This window comes from Carassius auratus, chromosome 32, assembly GCF_003368295.1.
Source record: "Carassius auratus strain Wakin chromosome 32, ASM336829v1, whole genome shotgun sequence".
NCBI classification, from domain to species: Eukaryota; Metazoa; Chordata; class Actinopteri; order Cypriniformes; family Cyprinidae; genus Carassius; species Carassius auratus.
This window is the reverse complement of record NC_039274.1, coordinates 34,182,728-34,203,826: the sequence shown is the minus strand read 5'-3', so window position 1 is coordinate 34,203,826 and position 21,099 is coordinate 34,182,728. Positions and strand designations below refer to the sequence as shown.

The window sequence follows — 21,099 nt, the reverse complement described above, 5'->3', positions numbered from 1 at the left end:
GTGTTCGCAAGTCTGACAAAACCTCGGCGCACGTCACACTTCACTCTCCTCCCATTCTACACTCACTCGCTCACTTCTCAAACCGTCCTGTTTCTACTCACCACAGCTGTCTCTTCGGAGGGATGCAGTCATCTTTGTTGGAAGCGGTCACTCCCATGGCCATCTGCATCACTGTTATGTATTTCTGGTACTTCATATTGTCCTCCACGAAACCAACATAAGTGAGCTTTGTGCGCGTCTATTCCCTGGCATCCGCCTGCGCCGGGTCCGCCTCCATCACTTTCAGAGCGCCATTCCCAGTTCTGAGGGACTGACAAGGAAAGGACTCCTCAAAAAGCACGACAAAAGGTACCATGCCACTAGGACCCATGTCTGTTGTGACTCTGTAATCTCATTAGTGCTCTGAATAGCCGGCTAATCCATTCAGTGTTGGTCGGGAGCGACACATTGTTTCTGCGCACTCCTCGCGAAGCACTTTCTGTTCTGAAAACAATCAGAGAGAAACTCTGACAGATTCCGGCAGCATGTGACAGCGGCTGAGCGTTTGTGTGTGAAAGTAGGAGAGAGGAAAAGTGTGCATGTATATACGCACATAAAAAAGAGAGACAAGGGAGAGGGAGGGAGAAAGAAAGAGAGAGAGGGAGAGAGAGACGCACACATGCTCAGGAAGAGTGGGGGTGAGAAGCAAAGAGCGACAGAGACAGACAGCGAGAGACTAGAGCGTCTCTCGGCTGGCACGGAAATATATTTCAGAGTATCTGAACATGATGTGAGGTGATTTACAAAACATCTCGGTTCATCCAGCTCACAAAAAGATCTCAACGCAAAATGAAGCCTTGTGTGCTTTGAGCTCTGTGACTGTGTGTTTACTAATGGAATAGGGGGATGGGAGACAGGAATAGGAGCGAGGGAGATGTGAATAAGGGGAGAGAAGGCACAATGAGTTTTTTAATCCCGGACACATGCACATAACCATCAGTAAATGAATTGGATACACAGATTAAGTGTTGTTCAGCCAAACGCATATGGATGCAACAGTGCTATTTTAATCCATGTGATGCATTATTCTGTCCCTAAACAAGACCCATTACAATGACTACCTGCTGACCTTCTTCCAGCCTCTATCTGGAACAGAGGTCACAGAGGTCTAAAGGGCAGCCGTTCGTTAGCAACTAGGGATGTCAACGATTAATCGATGATCGATTAATTGTCGATAAGAGATGCAATCGATTAAGGCTATCGATGGTCGGTTAACCGATTCAATGTTGGGCTGCGTGCGGCTCATGCGCACTCAACACGTGCAAGCGGCTGTGAGTGACGGTGACGATATATAAAAGCATCATCATTCATTCACAATGTACAAATTAAGCTTTTAATGTGATTTAAACTTTAAAGTACATTAAAATAGAAACAACATAAAAGTTCTTCAACATTAAATGCAATAGAAATGTAGTTCTAATCATTTCATCAGATAACTGTTTTATATCGTGCGCTTTGCAGGGCTGCGGGACACAGTGACAGGACAGGTAGTCTATTCATTCCTACAACTTGTTAATTCATTCCTACGAATTATTAATGTGGCAATTGTCCATGTTTCATTAATTTTGTTCCCTAAATAACCCATGATTTAAGTGAAATAAGGGAACAAATTAATAAATCGAACGAATTCTTAATTCATGAAATCTTTAATTTCCCTTCCCATGTTTACCACAGTAAGAGATGCGAAAACAGTTATTAAAAGCGAAAGATAATAAAATAAACCTGGGAAATTAGAGGGTTAGACTATGAAGATTTAGGAAAAGAAACAATGCCTAAATATACTGAATTTGTGGAAATTCGTGACCAACCGGCAAACCAGAACAAAGCCGCGTAAATGAAGACTATGGGGTCCAAAAGCATGGTCGCGATCTAACATTTTCCAGTTAACCTATTATTCCTCTAATAAACAAAGCTTTTATACCACACTTGTCATAATCAGATCTTATCATTTCTAAATAAATAATTGCTGGATTCAAAACAGCGATTAATAGGCGCTGTGACCGACACATTCCTGGAGCATTCACTGCTGTCACTAAACGGTGACGCCGAGCATCGTTCACAAGTTTCTGCATGGACCTGACTAGGGCACAGGTTCTAAGCCCTGGGACAAAATGGGATGCTTTAAGGAAACTTAAAGCCTACTAAGTAATAGGCCCAACATAAAAATAACAATTTGTTTTCATGTTTTTTTTTTTTTTTAAATAGGCTATGCGAAATATATCCGACTTAAATAGGCTAATTAAGATTAACGGATTTAAAACAGAAGTGTGGGCGCTCCATAAGTTCACAAAAAAAAAAAAAAAAAAAAAAAAGGATGACAACGCATTCTGTTTGTTTGCTTTATTTTACAAGAGCACAAATCTTCTGTTTTTATTGTGAGTGTGTACAAATGAAAGTAAACACTTTTGCGGAAAATATATATATTTTTTAATGTCTCAGCTGTTTCGTTCGCGCCGGAGCCTGCTGCACACGTATATTCTAGCGATTCAAACTTACATCGCAGTCTGTTCATTATCAAAATAAAATGTCAACTAAACATTAAAAGGTTACACTGGTCAGTTTAAATAGACCGTAGTATACCGGTCCACTCTGCTGTTATGCCAAGGACGTTTTTGCTCATATGAAGAGGATCATCTTTTCCGTCTATATGCGAATGCGTGTTAAGTACAAGCCTAGTTTACATTATAAATAATAGTTTAACATTCAAATACATTGCGAATATGGAAACATTTCGATTTGTGCCGAATGAGACATGAGCAATAACCTCCAAATAAATCTAGCCAAAGCCGCGCTCGCTCATCCTCGTCTGCACGCATGCACTGTCACGATCTAATGCGCTGTATGCTGGATTTTTAAAAATCTGACATTTTCTAGGACAGAATCCAGCAGGATCAAATTAATGTGAGCAACTGTGTTTTGGTGCAGCAGCGCCGATGTAGTTCACTTAATGTGCAGCGCAGTCACACGCGCTCCACATTTCGGATAATTTTATACAATAATGTCAGTTGAAAACATTGCAATTGTGCTTTAAAATACAACAACGAGCACCACAAAACCATTTAAAGAGGCGCGTTCAGCGTTCTCCGTGCGGGATTGGAAACTGTCAACAAAGTAAAATGACCTCAAAAGTATGGCGCGCTCTCTTCATTTTATCAAATGATCATAATCGCATCTATTCATTTTATAATCCTGCTAGTAGCATTTTATTCAGACTAAAACCTCTTTAATTCAAGTGAGAAAGCGTTTTGTGTGTGTGTGTGGCTTTTGCACATCCTGTCATACCGCTGACTGCGTGCCTGCAATAGACGCATTTTGCAGTATTATGGTTAACGATTAATCGATTAATTGATCGTTAATTTAAACGACGATCGATCATGGAAATAATCGAAATTTGACATCCCTATTAGCAACCTTCACCAAGTTAAGGACTGGCTTCATTAGAAAGGGCACTTTGCCATTAGACAAGAGAATGTTATTAGTCATAAGCTTAGGTATCCAGGACATACAACAGAATCAATTGTAAGTTCCTCTGATTTCCTAATTAAGCAATTTTTGTCATTCATCAGACAATTTTTACTTTCAGGACATTGATTGTACCTGCATGAGTGCTTTGTGTCGGATAGGAATCTCAGCTACTGTTATCCCTTCCAGGGTCTTGCCCAAAGGAACTATCATTTCGTCTGAAGGACACCCATATCCTTAACCTTTAGGCCTCTGAAGGACTAAATGAGATGAGGGATTGGGAGTGAGGGCTCTACACTTAAAAAGGCATGTGATTAAGAAACACCAAGTGAATTGAGTGATTACTGAGTCCATTGTAATTGTGTATAGACAGAATAATTGATTATTATAATAGACCTCATGGGTGTGCAGAACAATTATTTGTTTTGGTGTCAAACAATAAAAGGAATTTTGTGACTAACAAAAACTCAGTAATTGATCTTTGTGTTGACATATTGCAGAAAACTAACCACAAGCCATATGGAGTAAAATGAAATGTGACCAGGCAGAGGTTTGGGAGCGCACCAACGCCTCAGTCCCACAGGACATCCCATTAAACTTTTTTGGGTTAAGCATGACTAAGAGAGATACACTTGAGTGAGGTCAAACACCGGGACACAGAGACATATCATTGAGATTATGTGGAGAGAGAATCACCTGAAACTATCACTATTTGTTGAGATTTTTTTTGCACCACTTTTAAATAAAAGAAAGTAAGTTCACTAATATCTCTGTCTCTGCTCTTTATTTTCCAATAGGCTTGGAAGTATGCTATATTGAACTGAGCCACTCTAATGAATCATATCAAGTCAAACTAAATATAGCAACTACAATGAGTCATAGTGAAAGAGGTGTTAAGTACATCAGATACATATTTTAAAGGAAAAATTGTTAACAGGAATAATCTCTCTCTCTCGACACACACACACACACACACTTTCATTAATTGATATGAAGACAAAATAAAAAATAAATATTAGATGCAAAACTTGCAAGAAAATTTGAATTTTAAAAAAATAATAAAATGATGGTGGGAAGTCAGAGGATAACTGTAGAGAATATGAATTTAATGTCTCCGATGACACGAGACAGAAGAAACAGAACAAAAACAAGTGCATTAAGGAATCACATGACCAAAAGACAAGTTTCTCTTGTTAGAACGTCCATCCTGATCAGAGAGCACGAAGGTCAGATAGAAAGTGACATGTCAGCAACTTGCATGCCCCGAGGTCTCTAATAAAAGGAAGAAAATAGACTTTTCTGTCTCTTTTATTCCGTCAATACTCTGTTTCTCGGCAGGTCCTTGAGACACTTCAAATCAAGGCTTTAAAAAAGGACAACTGGATAATAGCGGTCCAATTCTACTACTGAGCTATGCAGACGAGTAAAATATTATGCATTTAAAGGAACACTCCACCGTTTTTTGAAATAGGGCTTATTCACATTATTTCCTACATTTAGATAGGTGGGCAAATGCATTTTTGTGTCAGTGCATGCATTGTTTTAGTTTGACTGGGTCGGCGTTAGCTTAGCTTAGCACAATGAATGGAATCCTTTGTTGCCAGCTAGCATGGCCTGAGTAAAAGTGATCAAAAAAATAAAAAAAACCCACTTAATTACTTCTTGTGGACTGCCTATTCACAACGAGTACAAATAGCGATCCAGATTAACACTAGGCGATTTCCTAGGCAGATATTGGCTTGGGACTATATTATGGGGAAGCACAGGCGAAGCACTGCTGCTTAGGCGAAGCACTGCTACTTCGGTGCAGAGATATCACGCAACACATGAAATCCCACGACTTCCGTCAACATACCGGCGTGAATAGTAGCTGCCTGGCTATTTTCCTTACAGTACACGAATGGCGATGAACATGGCTGATTTTGAGAGAGACGAAGAGGGTGACTTCTCAGACAGTCAAGAACCAGAACCATACCTATTTGAACCAGAGTTTACAGAAGACGAGCTGCGTGCTTTGGAAATAGAACGACAGTAGGAGACTGCGGTCAAGCCAGCCGCACTTCAGAAAAACACCGTCAAGCCAGCCGCGAGTGAAATTTATATGCGCGTGTATTAGTTGCGATCGCTCAACAGCCTGAGGACGTGAGGATGAGAGCCAACATGAACTGGTGGTGTGAATGTGGGGGAATATGCCAATCTATGCCGACGGAAATAGAGTGTCTGTGCTGTAGAGAGTGGGACATGTTTTTGCCATTGATGACCAGGCTCAACACGTCAGATCAAGATGAGCGTGCCCGAAGTTGTGTCACATCTACAGAGGATTTCACGGCGCTGATCCATTCTGCAGTACTCGATTTTTTTTTCCGGTGTGACAAAGTGAACTGGAAAAAACGCCCCACGCCGAATGGACCAAATGGACAGCTGTCCACAGAGTAAGTGATTATTTTAATCATGACGCATGTATAGATAGACCCATATTATACCTGTATTCACATAGAGTTGATGTTTTCATGTGTTGCGTGATATCTCTGCGCCGAAGTAGCAGTGCTTTCTTCTGTGCTTCCCCATAATATAGTCCCAAGTCAATATCTGCCTAGGAAATCGCCTAGTGTTAATCTGGATCGCTATTTGTACTCGTTGTGAATACGCAGGCCACAAGAAGTAATTAGGTGGGGTTTTTTTATTTTTTTTGATCACTTTTACTCAGGCCATGCTAGCTGGCAACAAAGGATTCCATTCATTGTGCTAAGCTAAGCTAACGCCGACCCAGTCAAACTAAAACAATGCATGCACTGACACAAAAATGCATTTGCCCACCTATCTAAATGTAGGAAATAATGTGAATAAGCCCTATTTCAAAAAACGGTGGAGTGTTCCTTTAAACAAATTTCACCAACCTAAATGCACACGGAAAGTGCAAAGAGATTCAGATGAGTTTTCAAAAACCATTGTAGAACACGTTTCATTTATTACATTTAGAAACAAAGTCCTGAAAATGCATGTTATGCTCATCATCATCAGTTCAGTCCGTCTAATCTGTTCTAATTATAATGATAAACACTGCATAATTCATGTTGCACTGTTCTTTTTGCGATACATAATTTATATACGTTTAATAAATTCGAGCACAGAGCTGACACTTGTGTCCCAGCCAATTATCATCTTTGCTAAAAGTGTGCGGCTCTCTCTAAATAACTATGTATTCTTTATAATGTCATTTAAGAAAAGGTCATACAATCTAAGTGACATCGTGTCATCCAGCAAACCACATTTTTGGTGTTTCCCATCTCATTAATTTGTACAAATGTGCTTTAATGTGTTTCGCAACGGTCTCTCACCAGCGAAAAAGAGTCTGGGCAGCAGAAGTAGCCCAAGGTCAGGAGAGGTGCACAACAGCCGACAGCCACAGCAGGTTTTCCTATTAAAACCTCACACCTTTCAGTCACAGGTGACAGCGACTGGCATGCTGAGCAGAAGACACGTATTGATTAAAGCTGGCATTTACAAACTACTTGTCATAGTTTGTCCATGCTTTGAAGAGCACCGGATGGGATTCAAGATGGAGATTTCCCCCGGGGACACGGCGCATCTTAACGTGTTGATTATCCTCGGCCATAAGTTACACCCTCAACTGGCCCGCTGACACAATTTATCACAGGACACACCGTAGCAAGATTAATTCAGAAGCCTTGGACTACAGCCCCTTCCATTCAATCATGGATGGAAATCTAACAGAGACGGCCAATAATACGAGCACACACAGAGACTAATGAGGAGATGAATGCAGCTACATAGGGAGAGAAAATCAAACAAACAAATAAACAAAGAGATGAATTTATTAGGCAGGCAGATTCGGGTGAAGGCAGGCAGTAGAGATAGATTGTGCTGTCCACCAGCTGCTTGTTGTCACACCAGTTAAAGCAGGAAAAGACCACTGTAACTCAACCCTCACATAACAAGCCCCTCATAACCGCCATGAAAATATGACGCCTGGCCATCACCATCATCAGCTCCCTTGGGGCATGAAAACTGCAGACTGAGCCATCTCATACTAACATGTATGAACATTATACATGCATAGACGTAGAAAAAATATACTTAAGCATGAGAATCTTTCCACAAAGGCATGCGTATGTAGTAGCTTTATCACATGCCAGAAAATGAGCACCGCATTTTGGCAGACGGCATGTTTGTAATATAAAATATGCACGAAGTAATCTAAAATACATGTAAACCAGCTTCCATTGGAATACACCACTTCCTGTTCTTCTTCCTCCTTTCACTTCAGTTAGTCTCTGACGCTACAGTTTCCCACACATGTGCCAATAGCTCCAGAGGCATCAGGAAGTGTTCGGATTATGGAGGGGTTGGATGAGGTCAAGATCCTAAAAGCAGGCTGAGGGGGTCAACAGACCACCGCTGGCCATTAAAATTTGCTATTAGAGAAGGAAGTTGACACAGACTGAAAACATAAATATTAGAAAATATCAATTGAAATAGCTAATAGTGCTGTCTACTCATATGCATCACATCACATCCCAGAAAACAAATCCCAGTTCCCGTTGTTACCTATTCATTTCAAAGGGAAAAGAATGAAGAGAAATATACACTAGATTTTTATATTTTTAGTAACACACAATATGTTACAACAATACATTACTTAATTTTCTTACTTTCTAATTTGACAATATGCTTTTATGAAATCTCTTATGCTCACCAAGGCTTAATTTCTTCAAAGATACAGCAAAAACTAAACTTTTGTTAAAAGTAATTAAAGTCTTTAACTTTTTTTCTATTTTAATATATGTTGTTTAAAATGTAATTATTTCTTTTGTTAAAGCCGCATTTTTCACCCTTTTGATTTGTTGCTTAGAAACATTTCTTACTATCAGAGTAAAAAAAAATTGTGTGGCTTAATATTTTTGTAAAAGTTGTAATGCATTTATTTTCAGGATCAGAATCATAGAAACTTCAGAAGAATAGCAATTAATTTGTTTATTATTATTGTTTGAAGAATTATTTTGTAACACTATAAAAGATGTTAAGTTTTGATCAATTGAACTCATCCTTGCTAATTACAAGTATAATTTCTGAATGGTAATTATGGTAAATAGTTTATATATACTGTGCTGCTTGAAAGATTGTGAACTTTCTACATTTCTGCATTAATGTAACCCAAAACAATCATATTTCTGAAAGTAGTCAAATAGAACCCAGTCAAACAAATGAGACCAAAAAAATGTTGCCATTTATTTATTGAAAAAAAAAAATAATCATCCGGTAAGATAACTGTGAGTGGCAAAAGTATTTGAATCTTTGCTTTCAGTATCTGGTGTGACCCCCTTTTGCAGTAATAATTCCTGGTAATATTTCTTGTAACTGCAGATCAGTCCTGCACAACGACTTGTAGGAATTTTAGCCCATTCCTCAGTACAGAACCACTTCTGTGTGATACTGGTGGGTTTCCTCCCTTGAACTGCTTGCTTCAGGTCCTTCCTCAACATGTCAACTGAATTAAGGTCCAGACTTTGACTCAGCCATTCCAAAACTCTATTTTTGTTCTTCTTTAACCATTATTTTGTCTATTTAAATTTGTAATGACTTTCGTGCTTGTGTCGTTGTCTCTCTGCATGACCCACTTTCTCTTGAGGTTCAGTCCCAGATGCTTCAAAACAGACATAAACCATAATACTACCACCACCATGTTTCATAGATGAAATAAGGTTCTTATGCTGGAATGCAGTGTTCTTTTCTCCAAACAGCAATTTTAATTTAAAACACAAAGTTCTATTTTGGTCTCATGGATCCACAAAACATTTCTCCAATATTCCTCTTGTTTCTCCACATGATCTTTAGTGAACTGCAGATGGGCAGCAATGTTCTTTTTGGAGAGAAGGCTTTCTCCCTGCAACTGTGCCAAGCACACCATGGTTGTTCAAGTGTTCATGTCTTGCTTTTGGCGTGATCTTTGTTGGTGGACCACTCCTGGGGATGTTAACTGAGGTCTTGAATTTCCTCCAGTTGAACACATTCTGTCTGACTGTGGATTTGTGGAGTCCAAACTCTTTAGAGATGGTTTTGTAACCTTTTCCAGCCTGATGAGCAACATCAACTCTTTTCCTGAGGTCCTCAGAGATCTCCTTTGTGCGTGGCGGGATCCACTTCTACAAACTTCGACTGAGCAGGCAATGACACATGATCATCATTGGGGTCATCCCAATTAATCAAAACCCCTCTTAACAGATGGACTCTAATTTCACCTTCAAATTAACAGCTAATCGTAGAGATGCACATACGTATGCCACTCACAGAAATTTAATAATGGATAATTTTTCTGAATAAGTAAATGAAAAAAGAAAATATGTTTGTCTTATTTGTTTGATTAGGTTCTCTTTGTCTACTTCTAAAGCGTTCACAAACTTTCAAGCGTCACTGTATATACACACTCACACACATATACTGTATATATATATATAAAGCATGATACCTGGCAAAATTAAAAAATATAACTAACAGCAGTTGACTACAACATAAACATCAGATTCTAAATATCACTTGAAATCTAGTTTGTTTTTACTTGCAATAATGACATTGCAGTCCTGTTTTTCAGAATTCCAGGAAGTGCTTTCTAAGACCTATTTCTTCCTGGGCCCCTCTGGACACATTGGTATAATTCAAACTCTGGCCTCATGTATGCAGGAGGAACTTGCCCTCACCCAGGGCTAAAAGAAGTAAACAGGGGTCAAGATCTTGGGCTAAGAGCTCAGTACAAGTTGACCCATGAGGTAGGACTGGAGAAGTGATTTATGACAGTTGTCCAGAGGGCAGGGGAAAAGGCAGAGGACAGCCGAAGCAGGTGAGGGGGAAGTGCCAGACAGGAAGGGCAGAGTGCTGTGGCATTTCATAGCAGGCAGAGACAGAAGGGCAGTGAGGCATGAGGCCACAGCAGTCCCACTCTGCCTCTGTCACCTGCCTCCTACATCCCTCACTCACTCACTCTTTCATCCTCTCTCCTGTCACCGCTTCTTTTTAATCATTAGTGCCCCACACCCAGAAAAGTGCTGACGGCTCCTGGAGTCTTACAGGTCTGAAACATATGAACAACTCAACTTTCTGTACCAAGCTGAACTCTAGCCCACACCCTGGAACATTAAATTAAACCGCCTGGTGGACCGATACAGCCAAGGATCGATGCAGGCAAGGTGAAATTTATATTTTGCAATTTTGTTTATTATATAAATATGTTATATTATTTTATATTATAACATTTATTCGGTGTGACTATTTTAAGAATAAAGTATGACACTACAGTATAGTGGTACGAACACATTATTCAGTGCATACAGGCTGGAATAGCGTCTTCACCTTAACAAGGGGGTCGTCAGAATCTGACAGTGTTTCCATGGTGATGGGGCGAATGGATTTTCCGCTCTTCCATTGGAAATTCTCTCTGGAAAGCTCAGTTTCTCTTTCAAAAAGAGTGGATGACATACAGAAACTGGCAGAGACACAAGACAATGTACTGTGATTACGTCAATTGCTAATGTCTACTGTGTGTGCGGTGTATTACAATACATTCATTAGAAATGTGCGTGGTCCATTAGAATTCAAGCATGTGCACGCTCAGTCAATTTCAATCATTGGATAAATGATGGACTGAGAACTAAATGGAGATATCGTTCTACTAATGGGCTGCTGAAAAAAAGACTCAGGTGCAGTGTCAAGGTTCCTGATGTTGCCATGGCATCAGGACACTACAGCTGAAGGCAAAATGAATAAATAAGAATAAGAGAAATAAAATAAAACGGTCTTATACTTGAGAAGAGAGAAAAGCATTAAACAAGTATCTCTCTCCTACATAATTTTTTGACACTTCTTACTTAAAGGAATAATTCACCCAAAAATGTATGACTTTCTTCCTTCTGTGGAATACCAGAGAAGGTATTTTGAAGAATGTTGGTACCAAAACAAGAGTTTTTCTAATTATCTTCCTAAATGATGACAGATTTTTGGGTGAACTATCCCTTTAACTAGTAGGAGATGATGAGCCTCAGACTGAAATGAAATTAGTTGCAGGGATGAAATCACCATTATACACCACCACTATCCTCCTCAGGTGACCATAGCTCTAAATCAGCAGATTCTCACACAAGATTTTAATTTCTAGTAAATTGAATAATTACAATAATGTGCAAAATTGCAAACCCCTTTTTAATTGCCCACCGTGGTATTGGGGGAGTTTTAATAACAGAACACTTTGTTCTTGATATTAATTAACAAAGGATGAGAACATATTCTATATATGAGAACATTACGTTATTAATATGAATAAATACAGACAGACAGAAACAGACAGACAGATAGCCAATACTGTCTGGGACAACTTTAAAAATGTGTGAGAGAGCAAGAGAGAGAAGTAGGAGCACAGTTTTCCACTCTTATATTTTGGCTAACATTTTTGTATAAAATCTAGTCCACTGTTCAGACACGTCAAAAGACAGCTTCCTTTTTCCATTATGCAAGGCCAATCGATTTCAATTTTTGTAATTCAATTTAAGTTCTTCGGGATCTTTGTTTGAAACCAAACGCTGAGCAATGCCTCTTGTGTGTGCACGTGTTTCACTGTTATTAATTTAGCATCCTCCCTTTGTTTATTTTAGCTGTTTACAGCATTAGGCCTGGTTCTGATTGAATGCCAAGACTAGTTGCAGGAAGGAGGGGGTCTTTTTCTGCTGCACCAGCCACTTCTGCACTGGCTTATCAAGGTCAGCCAATAAGCCGAGAGCCAGAGACTGTGGAGGAAGAAACCTGAACCAGCACAGCATCACAGCACGGCCCACACAAATCACGGTCCGTATCTACAGGAGATAGGAGAGAGTGCCCCGTTACAAAACTAAGCTCCCAACTTTTTGACTTGTTGTGAAGGAGGGTCTTTCTGGCTGATGTTTAACTTCTTTAGAAGTTTACTTTGAAATGCCATCTCCATTTAAAGCTAAACTTAAATCGTGATGACAAGGAAGTAGCGACAGATCTTTTCTTTACTTTTGTGACGCATCCAAGTGTAACGGATTATCGAAAAAGGAAGAAACGTATGGCGGGGACTTTTCTTTGCATTTCTTTCGTTCTCTGCATCTGGGCCCTGCATACATCACCAGAGACAAGTCTGTCGGTTTTTCTGGAAGATCCAGTTAAACATTACAAGGTCAAAACATAATAAAACAAAATATGCAAACATTTGCACAGATGAACTGTTCACAACAAGATTTAAAACTTGAATTTAGAAAATTGATAGGGTGCATTTTTTATTTCAAAATTAAATTCTTAAATTAGGGTTTGTGAAATGTTTCACACAGCCGAGACACTGGGCTATAAACACAACCTTAAGTATAGAAAGAACGTTGCATTTCCACGAACAGCTTGTATATTGTGTATAACATAACATAACATAACATAAATACTGGAGGACTGGCTTTGTAATCAGCAATTTTTAGCAGCTTTCTGAGCTCTGCTATGGCAATGCATTTAGGTAAACAATCCATTACATTTTATATAATTCAATAATTTCATAACATCTCTGTGGTCTTTTTTAAAATGGCCCGTTAAACTATGCACTCTCTAAGGTTTGCCTGTGTGGTTGGATCGAAAAGGCAGATTAAAGCTCAAGCCACATCAACGCACACGAGACCCATCAATAATCTCACTTCAACCAGTCGGGCAGAACTCCTACAGAAAGGAAAGCACTCTGAAGTTTCAAGCTTAAGGGAGCTGGAATGAAATGATATGGGGCCCTAATCCATCACAGCCTACTCTTGATTTGACCTAGCCAGAACGTTATCGAATAAAACATTTTTAAAGCAAGTGATAGACCTAAAGCCCATGCTGAAACAAAAATCTAAATAAAGAGTGCTAGAAGTGCATCAAGTCATCTGAAGTATCCTAAACTAAACATATGGTATGGTACGCAGCAGGGATGTCGGGAGAAAGGTGGTGATGATTTTGGGAACCCCAGCTGTCTGATGATTTCAATGGAGGGGGGAAGGAACACAATTTCACCCTTGGAAACAACCTGCACAGGGCCTCGTATACACTAGCTACGGCCCTGCATAACAGCGCTATGTGTGACCCTGGACCACAAAACCAGTCTTAAGTCACTGGGGTATTTTTTTAGAAATAGCAACACAAAAAAATAACAAATGAAATAAAACATTGTATGGGTCAAAATTATAGATTTTTCTTTTATGCCTAAAACCATTAAGATATTAAGTAAAGCTCATGCACCATGAAGATATTTTGTCAATTTCCTACCGTAAATATATCATAACTTAATTTTTGATTAGTAATATGCATTTCTAAGAATTAATTCGGACAACTTCAAAGGCGATTTTCTCAGTATTTAGATTTTTTTGGCACCCTCAGATTCCAGATTTCCAAATAAATGTATCTTGGCCAGATATTGTCAGATCCTAATAAACCATACATCAATGGAAAGCCTATTTATTCAGCTTCCATATGCTGTATAAAAATGGACACATAAAAATTGGCACTTTTGAGATTCATGGACACATATAATTTTTCAGTCGATGTTAGAATTTAATTGCTACTGATTAATCAGTTGATATTGGATATTTCATAGCAAAAATACAGGGTAATGAATGTGTAAAAAAAACTGTAGGTGATTGTTAGATAATTGCACAGTTAATAAGTAAAAACACTAATAATTTAAACGAATAAACATTCAAATGTAATCTTTAGCAAAAAATATCTAAAGACATTTAGATATCCATTCTTCATACTATAAGATTGTGACGCCTGAACTAATGCAGTTAAAAAGAAAAAGTGCTTTATTTATTTTTAAACCATACTTTTTTTGTGTTTTATTTATTTTATAACTCAATTTTAATATAGGAGCATGTTTAGGTTTTAAGTTTATTGATTAAAGTTCCATAGCACCTGACTAAAAAAAAAATGGAATAATCAGTTTCTTCGAAGAACTAATTACATAACAGTTAAGTCGACTTCACTTGTACAGTGGAACTTTAAAGATTTAAGATGAGTGAAGACAACTAGATGTATAACTATATATGGACAGACCCATATACTGTATACTGTACATGTGACACCCACCTCTCTCTTTTGTACTTACTCACTTTTAAGTTTAATATAAAATTTGGCAGCAGCACTGGCCCAAGTGAGTCCACACTCAGCAAATATACAGCAAGAGACTCCCTGGCAGTCTCTTCAAGGACATCCCATTAACAAACACAAGGAGTTGACTGACAAGTTGTTGATCCAATCGCAAACGTCCCCAGGAGTCTCTGGCGGTTTTCCCAGCGGTTTCTGAGTCACTTGCACATTTCACAAACATGGCCTCTCAGCCAGCATCAGTCAGGAACTATTTAGCGGAGCTCTGAAAAATCTCATTGGTTTGTCCCCTAACGGCCAGGAGTGGAGAGGGTAACCTAATGCAGACTGACAGTCCTCTTCTCACAGTCCACACTTTTTCCTCCTTTTTCTTTCTTTCTTAGTCTAAGGAACTTTACACTGGAGCTTTGGATGTGTTATGTCAGGTTTGAAAAAAACCTTAGGTTTGGATTTTGGAAGTATGCAGAATTAGGATTAGTCCCTCTCAAATCATAATGCACTGAAAATAATATTCAAAAATGCACATATGTTGATTTTTCCAGTCCAGTTTCTGTCACGTATCAGGCAAATTAATCATGCAAATATTTAGCTCACGGTGAAACAAGACTAAATTATACACCTTCTTGTACTCATGCATCTTTTTAAGAGTCTTCAAGTATGCTTTAAACCCAAACACTGGGAACAAACATGTGTCTGTAAACAGAGATTCTGTATAAATGGCGAACTCAGTCTCAGAAAAGAGTTGCCAAGTTACTGTAGAGCTGGGGTCTTAAACTGTAAAACTGCTGAAGGGATGATGTGAGATCACTGTGCTGGAACCCAGAGCACCATATACAGTAAGAACCGGATTAAAAGAACAACATGAATTGAGCAGAAGAGCGTTTGGTGTTTGTTTGGACAAGACTGCAGTGGTTTAGTGAGGCCAAAATGAAACAGACTCTACACTTGAGCATGAACTGAGAAAAAGCAGATAGTGATAAACAATCTGACAGAGCACTGGCCGCCTGTTTGCCAGAAAACAGGAAGGTGAGGATTTAGATAGCGGCAAAATATTCTAATATTGTAAATGCAACACCATACACACCTTTTATTCTTTTCAGATTTATTCAGTCTATATTCTAGAGCAACAGCTTTATCTTATCTTCAAAATATTTTGAGTAATATCTTGAAAATATGTCTTTGTGCTAATAGCATTGTTTGCTCACACTAGGCTGAAGCTTTTAGATTTGCTCAACACAAAAACGTACCTGGTTTGAGAAGGGGTACAATGTTTTGTAACTGCAAAATTGCAGTTTCCTCTCAGTCATTTGCTTGATGGCTGAAGAAATAAATGGCCAAACGCTCCCACTCATTCACAGAGCCAGCTGGCCAGAGGTCCTCCCACCATCTGCACCAGACCTGACAAGGGCTCTCAGATCCTCAGGTGCAATAACTACAGTAGCAAGTAACGGGACACGTTGCTGCATATAGTACCCGGCAGCTGCCCATTTGCATTTCGGTTTTCCTCCTAAATGGTCATGATACAACACACAACAACATTTTAAGCAGTGAAAACAACTGTAAAATTCATAAAGACAGTAAAAACAACATGCTGTACATTAACTGTTATTATTGGATAAACCCTAAAATTTACAACACTGCATCAAAACCAAATATTTTATTCATTAACAAGTTTAGAGACTGAAATAATGGATGCTGAAAATTATCATTTTTTATTATTATTTTAAATTGTAAGAACGTTTTTCTTATATGCAGAAAATTGGTCTTTATCTGTCGTTGATTTAAATGCTTTAGATTTTAAACAAGCTTTTAATTTAGATGACAATACACAAGCACAGTATCTGTGAACTAGTAGTAAAATGCTTGCTTTTTACTGACTCAACATTCACCAAATGCTTCAAACTAACTGAGAATGTTTTAGAATTACACTCGTCTTCACGCTCTAATTGAGGCTTTTAAAAGAACATTTACTTTAGTACTCTTCTACTGAGAGAATTGGATACAAGCAAAATTATACTCAATGGGAAGGCAGGTGATGACACTTCAAACGTGAAGCTGAGTAAAACAATTCTACAATTGCCTTAAATCAGAGACACCTGCCATGAAAATGGGCTCTTTGAAGTCATTAGCCGAGCTGGACAAGACATTGCATTTACATTTACAAACAAAGAGGCTGATAAGCTGCGAGTCTACTCATATAAAGAGCTCCTGCACACACTAACCAAAAAAGTTAACCATCACACCAAAAAAAAACAATAACATCCACACTCCATTTGCACACTGACACCAAGCTCAGTGAGAGCAGCATGGCAAAATCAAATCTGAAGCTGCTCAAAGCTGTTGTAAATAAGGGTGAACGCGATTTCACAAAGTACAACATGTTCCTGGATCAACATCCTTGTTGATCCTGGAACAACATTCCAATCAAAATTGAGGGACAAGTTTTCAAGAAATGTCAATTTTAGGCTCAAAATCAGGGATGCTTCTACACCCTTGTTATTCACCTATCATTTCCCTCTGATTTTAGTCATAAATTATGGGTAGGGTTAGGTTTAGGGGTAGGGATTAGGTGAGGTCTATATCTTTTGACTGTAATGTTGATCCAGGAACATGTCTTACTTGACAAAATCACGGCGAGCGTAAATAAGCTTGGGAGTGGATCCTCACCACCGAAACGTCCCAGTGCAGTAGGGATTGGTGCTTCAGATCTAAACTGGCCTCATTTGAGCTCACAGGACATCCACATACTAATCCCCCACACTTCCTATCATCCTCTCGGCTCTCATCTGTCCATGTGCATGGCTCCGCCAATCCAATAAGCATGTGTGGGCTAGATTAACAAAAGTAATGTAATGTACAGTAGTAACATGTAATGTGATCACACAATTTGGCAGGCATTACAGGAGACTGAATTAATGCACTACTGTACTGTATGGCTTTAAGTTTGTAATAATTAAATATTACATTTTTTGAAGAATTATCTATTTATTTATTTAAAATGGTTTGCACAGGTTTTCACAATATACATACACCATATTTGTTATTAGAAAATATTGTTTTATATAAATGTATTTTATTTTTTATTATGATGAATTTAATTTAATGAATAATACAGACACATCCAAATCGAATCTCCAGCAGGTGCAAAACCAAACTTGGATTTTTAAGCTCGAATTTAAGATTTTTAAGAGCTGCACAAATAAAATTAATACCATATGAGCGGGGTAGGGCAATGGTAATATATTAAACTGTAAAATGACAGATCTGATACAGCTTTTCACAAAAAAGTTTTATAAAATAATAAACTTTTAAAATTCAGCATTTAAACAATTTTAAAGAAAAGTATCAATCATTATGTTAATTTAAACAAATTATACATCAGTTATTATATGAACTAAATAACACAAATATATATTTACTGTCTTAATTAAGATTTTTATAAATCATTATCTTATTGATCCACCAATTCCCATTTATAACTTTGTTTGCTGTGTAAAAACATGGGTGCTCATATTTTATCAATTAAACCATAGCCTTTTCAAATTTAATCCACATAAATCTAGATCACTATTCTTGTCTTTCCTACCTCAAATTTAAGACCTCTTAAAATCATAATTAATACTTTCTTGTACCATTTAATACTTTTTATGGTCTTAAATTCGATACAATACGATACGGCAATGTTGCTTTTTAGTTGAACAGCATATGGATTTTTCTTGTTCAATGTATCATAATTAGACATTATTAGAATTTTATCAGCCAACATTTGATATTACAATGTACCTATTTTAAAGGAATAGTTGACCCAAAAATTGAAAATTTACTCACCCTTGGAACATCAAAGTTGCAGAGGAGTTCACAGATTTGGAAAAATGTAGCATTTTATCACTTGCTCACCAATGGATCGTCTGCAGTGAATGGGTACCGACAGAACGAGAGTCCAAACAGCTGATAAAAACATCACAATAATTCACAAGTAATCCACACGACTCCAGTTCATCGACTAATGTATTGTGAAGTGAGAAGCTGTTTGTTATAAACAAATCCAGAACACCATTTTTTACTTCAAAACATCGTTTCCAGCTAATACGAGTCAATCGACTGATGAATGCTGGAACGTCAACAGTTTTTTTGCTGTCTCACCCGAATATTTATATAACATTACAAATACTCTAGGCCTCACCTTGATCTCTCTATTCTACATTATCTTCTCAGTGCTACAGTTAGATGTCAAGAAAGCTATTTTAATACTAGATACTCAAATAAAGGCATGTGCACTAATTCAGATTAACTGTGTTTTACTTGTGGAATCTATTGTACTGTATGTAGTATGTCGCGCAGTATGCCACATTATAATGATGATTTGCTTACTCTAGCCACACAACAAAGAAGAAGAGAACATTAATGAGAAACTCTGTAGCTATCACTGCATTCCTAACATTTGTTATTCCAGGATCTTCGGCTGTTAATCTCTCCATATAAACAGCATGAGAGGAAACATAGCCGCCACATCCTGCATGCTGATTTCTGTTTAAATTCAGCGCATCTGTAAATCTCTCTGTCTGTCCCGTTGTGTATGCTTGTAATGTTTTATGCATAGTTTCACCAAAAATGTTTTTTGTACCTTTTGCAAAAGTTTGTTTCCTGTTCAGAAGCGTACCAGGGTTATGAAGTTATATTTTATTAGACGTGATTCTTTTTTTATCTTCCTCTCACTCATTTTAGATTTCGCTGTCAGTGTTCTGTCAGTCAGTTAAAAGAAAAGATAGTAGTTTTTCTTTGAAGTCAGATGGTACTTTAGTTTACCCCTCTTAGCCAAGAATAGACTACTTGCAAATCTAAGTAATGGCTTTCTAGATTATGCCTTAATATGTTTAAAGCTGCTACATTAAACTATAATGTTATGTCACTATAATATAACTTAGCTCTAAGTATATGCAATGTATGAAGAAAAATATACTGTTTGCTGTATCTGGCAAAAAAAAAAAAAAAAAAAATGATGATGCTGAGGGCTGTCTCTTAAAATGATGCAGATTATGGAAATGTTGTATTATCAGAAAAAAAAAGAGCTGTGAACCATAAAATGCCGATATAATTGGGATAGTTTGTCCTTGTTTAATCTAATGCATTTGCTGAATATATATTCATAATTGTTAATCACTATAGTATAGCAAAACTGTTTTAAATCTTGTCATCTTTAGCCATTCACTGATTTTAAGCATTTTGCAAAAATACAAATGCAACACCTAGTTTCCTTCCAGCAAGAAAATCATTTTTGTGAATTATTCACGATGAACCTATTGTAACCTTTGTGACAGAGGAATCTCATCTCGAAATCCACAATTACCCAGAAGATATCACATTATGCTTTTACTGTACAGTTGTCTTTTTCTAATGGCCTACTGGAGACACAAAACACAAAACTACGTAACAGTACTGTCCACTAAAAACAGGAAGCAATCTAGCTTTAGTAAGTGCCAACAGCAGCCAGCTCCATATAATTTACTGACCTGTAGGCAAACCTCATGTGGATATAAAGCATGTAATGACCATAGACTGTAACAAAAAAAAAAAAAACAGGTAATGACAGACACTTCCACAATCTCTTCAACAAAAGCAGAATTAGTATCACTAGTCATAGTTTTGTGTTCCTCATGTTTAGATCACCACAAAACCAAGACCACTTTCTGAACAAGGGGAGCAGGCATTTGTTTCCACTGAAAGTGAGGGGGCTTAAAGCAGTCTTGTGATGAAGATTCATTTTTTATACTGCTTCTGATTTATGGTGCAACATCATCGCATCTTCACAAGGTCACATGCTGTCTTTCCCTCTGTGCTCTATGGTGGATACACATGGAGATATAGAGGCCACTTTGCCTCTGTATACTTTGGCCATGTCTTAAAGTGACAGTATGAAATAACTGGCTCCCAAGATATGACAGGTATGATTAAGCAAAAGCCTGGGTTTGTAGAATAAACGTGTTTAACCTTTGTATAGCTTTCGTAGCACAAATAAATTCATGTGAAAAATTACATGTGCAAAAATAATAAACTGTCAACCAATTTAAAACTGAATAGCAGACACGTGGAAAGTAAGTTAAGCACAACACAAACAAAGAACCTCGCTTACCTAAATCATAGTTGACATGTACGAAACTGCACAGCCAAACACGATCAACAACAAATACCACTTGATCAGCTATTTTAACCCTTAAGCTGACTTATTTTAGGTTGATTGGAGGGCAGAAATATATTCTGGCTATCCGTGCTATCAGTTGTTGAGAATTTCCAGCATTATGAGGCCTGACTACAGAGTCCGCGCTCTTAAATACGTCATTTTGGCGCCATCTGGTGCACATGAGCGTGTACTACACTACTTTATCCTACTCCATTCCCACTGTACTAGCAATAGAATATTTAAAGAGATTTTAATAGCCCGGAGTTTTAAGCTTCGAC

General features: G+C 37.9%; 1 long non-coding RNA gene across 2 annotated transcripts; it reads right to left on the bottom strand.

Moving 5' to 3' along the window:
* Positions 1-15,829: 15,829 nt before the first annotated feature.
* LOC113052552 (uncharacterized) lies at positions 15,830-20,926 on the bottom strand. 2 transcript variants are annotated; one of them, XR_003277060.1, is made up of 4 exons: positions 20,774-20,926; positions 20,154-20,199; positions 18,472-18,551; positions 15,830-16,150 (listed from the first exon to the last, which is right to left on the bottom strand). It is a non-coding gene; the product is annotated as an uncharacterized LOC113052552 (long non-coding RNA). The 2 variants fall into 2 exon arrangements; XR_003277061.1 differs by lacking the exon at positions 20,154-20,199.
* Positions 20,927-21,099: the final 173 nt, after the last annotated feature.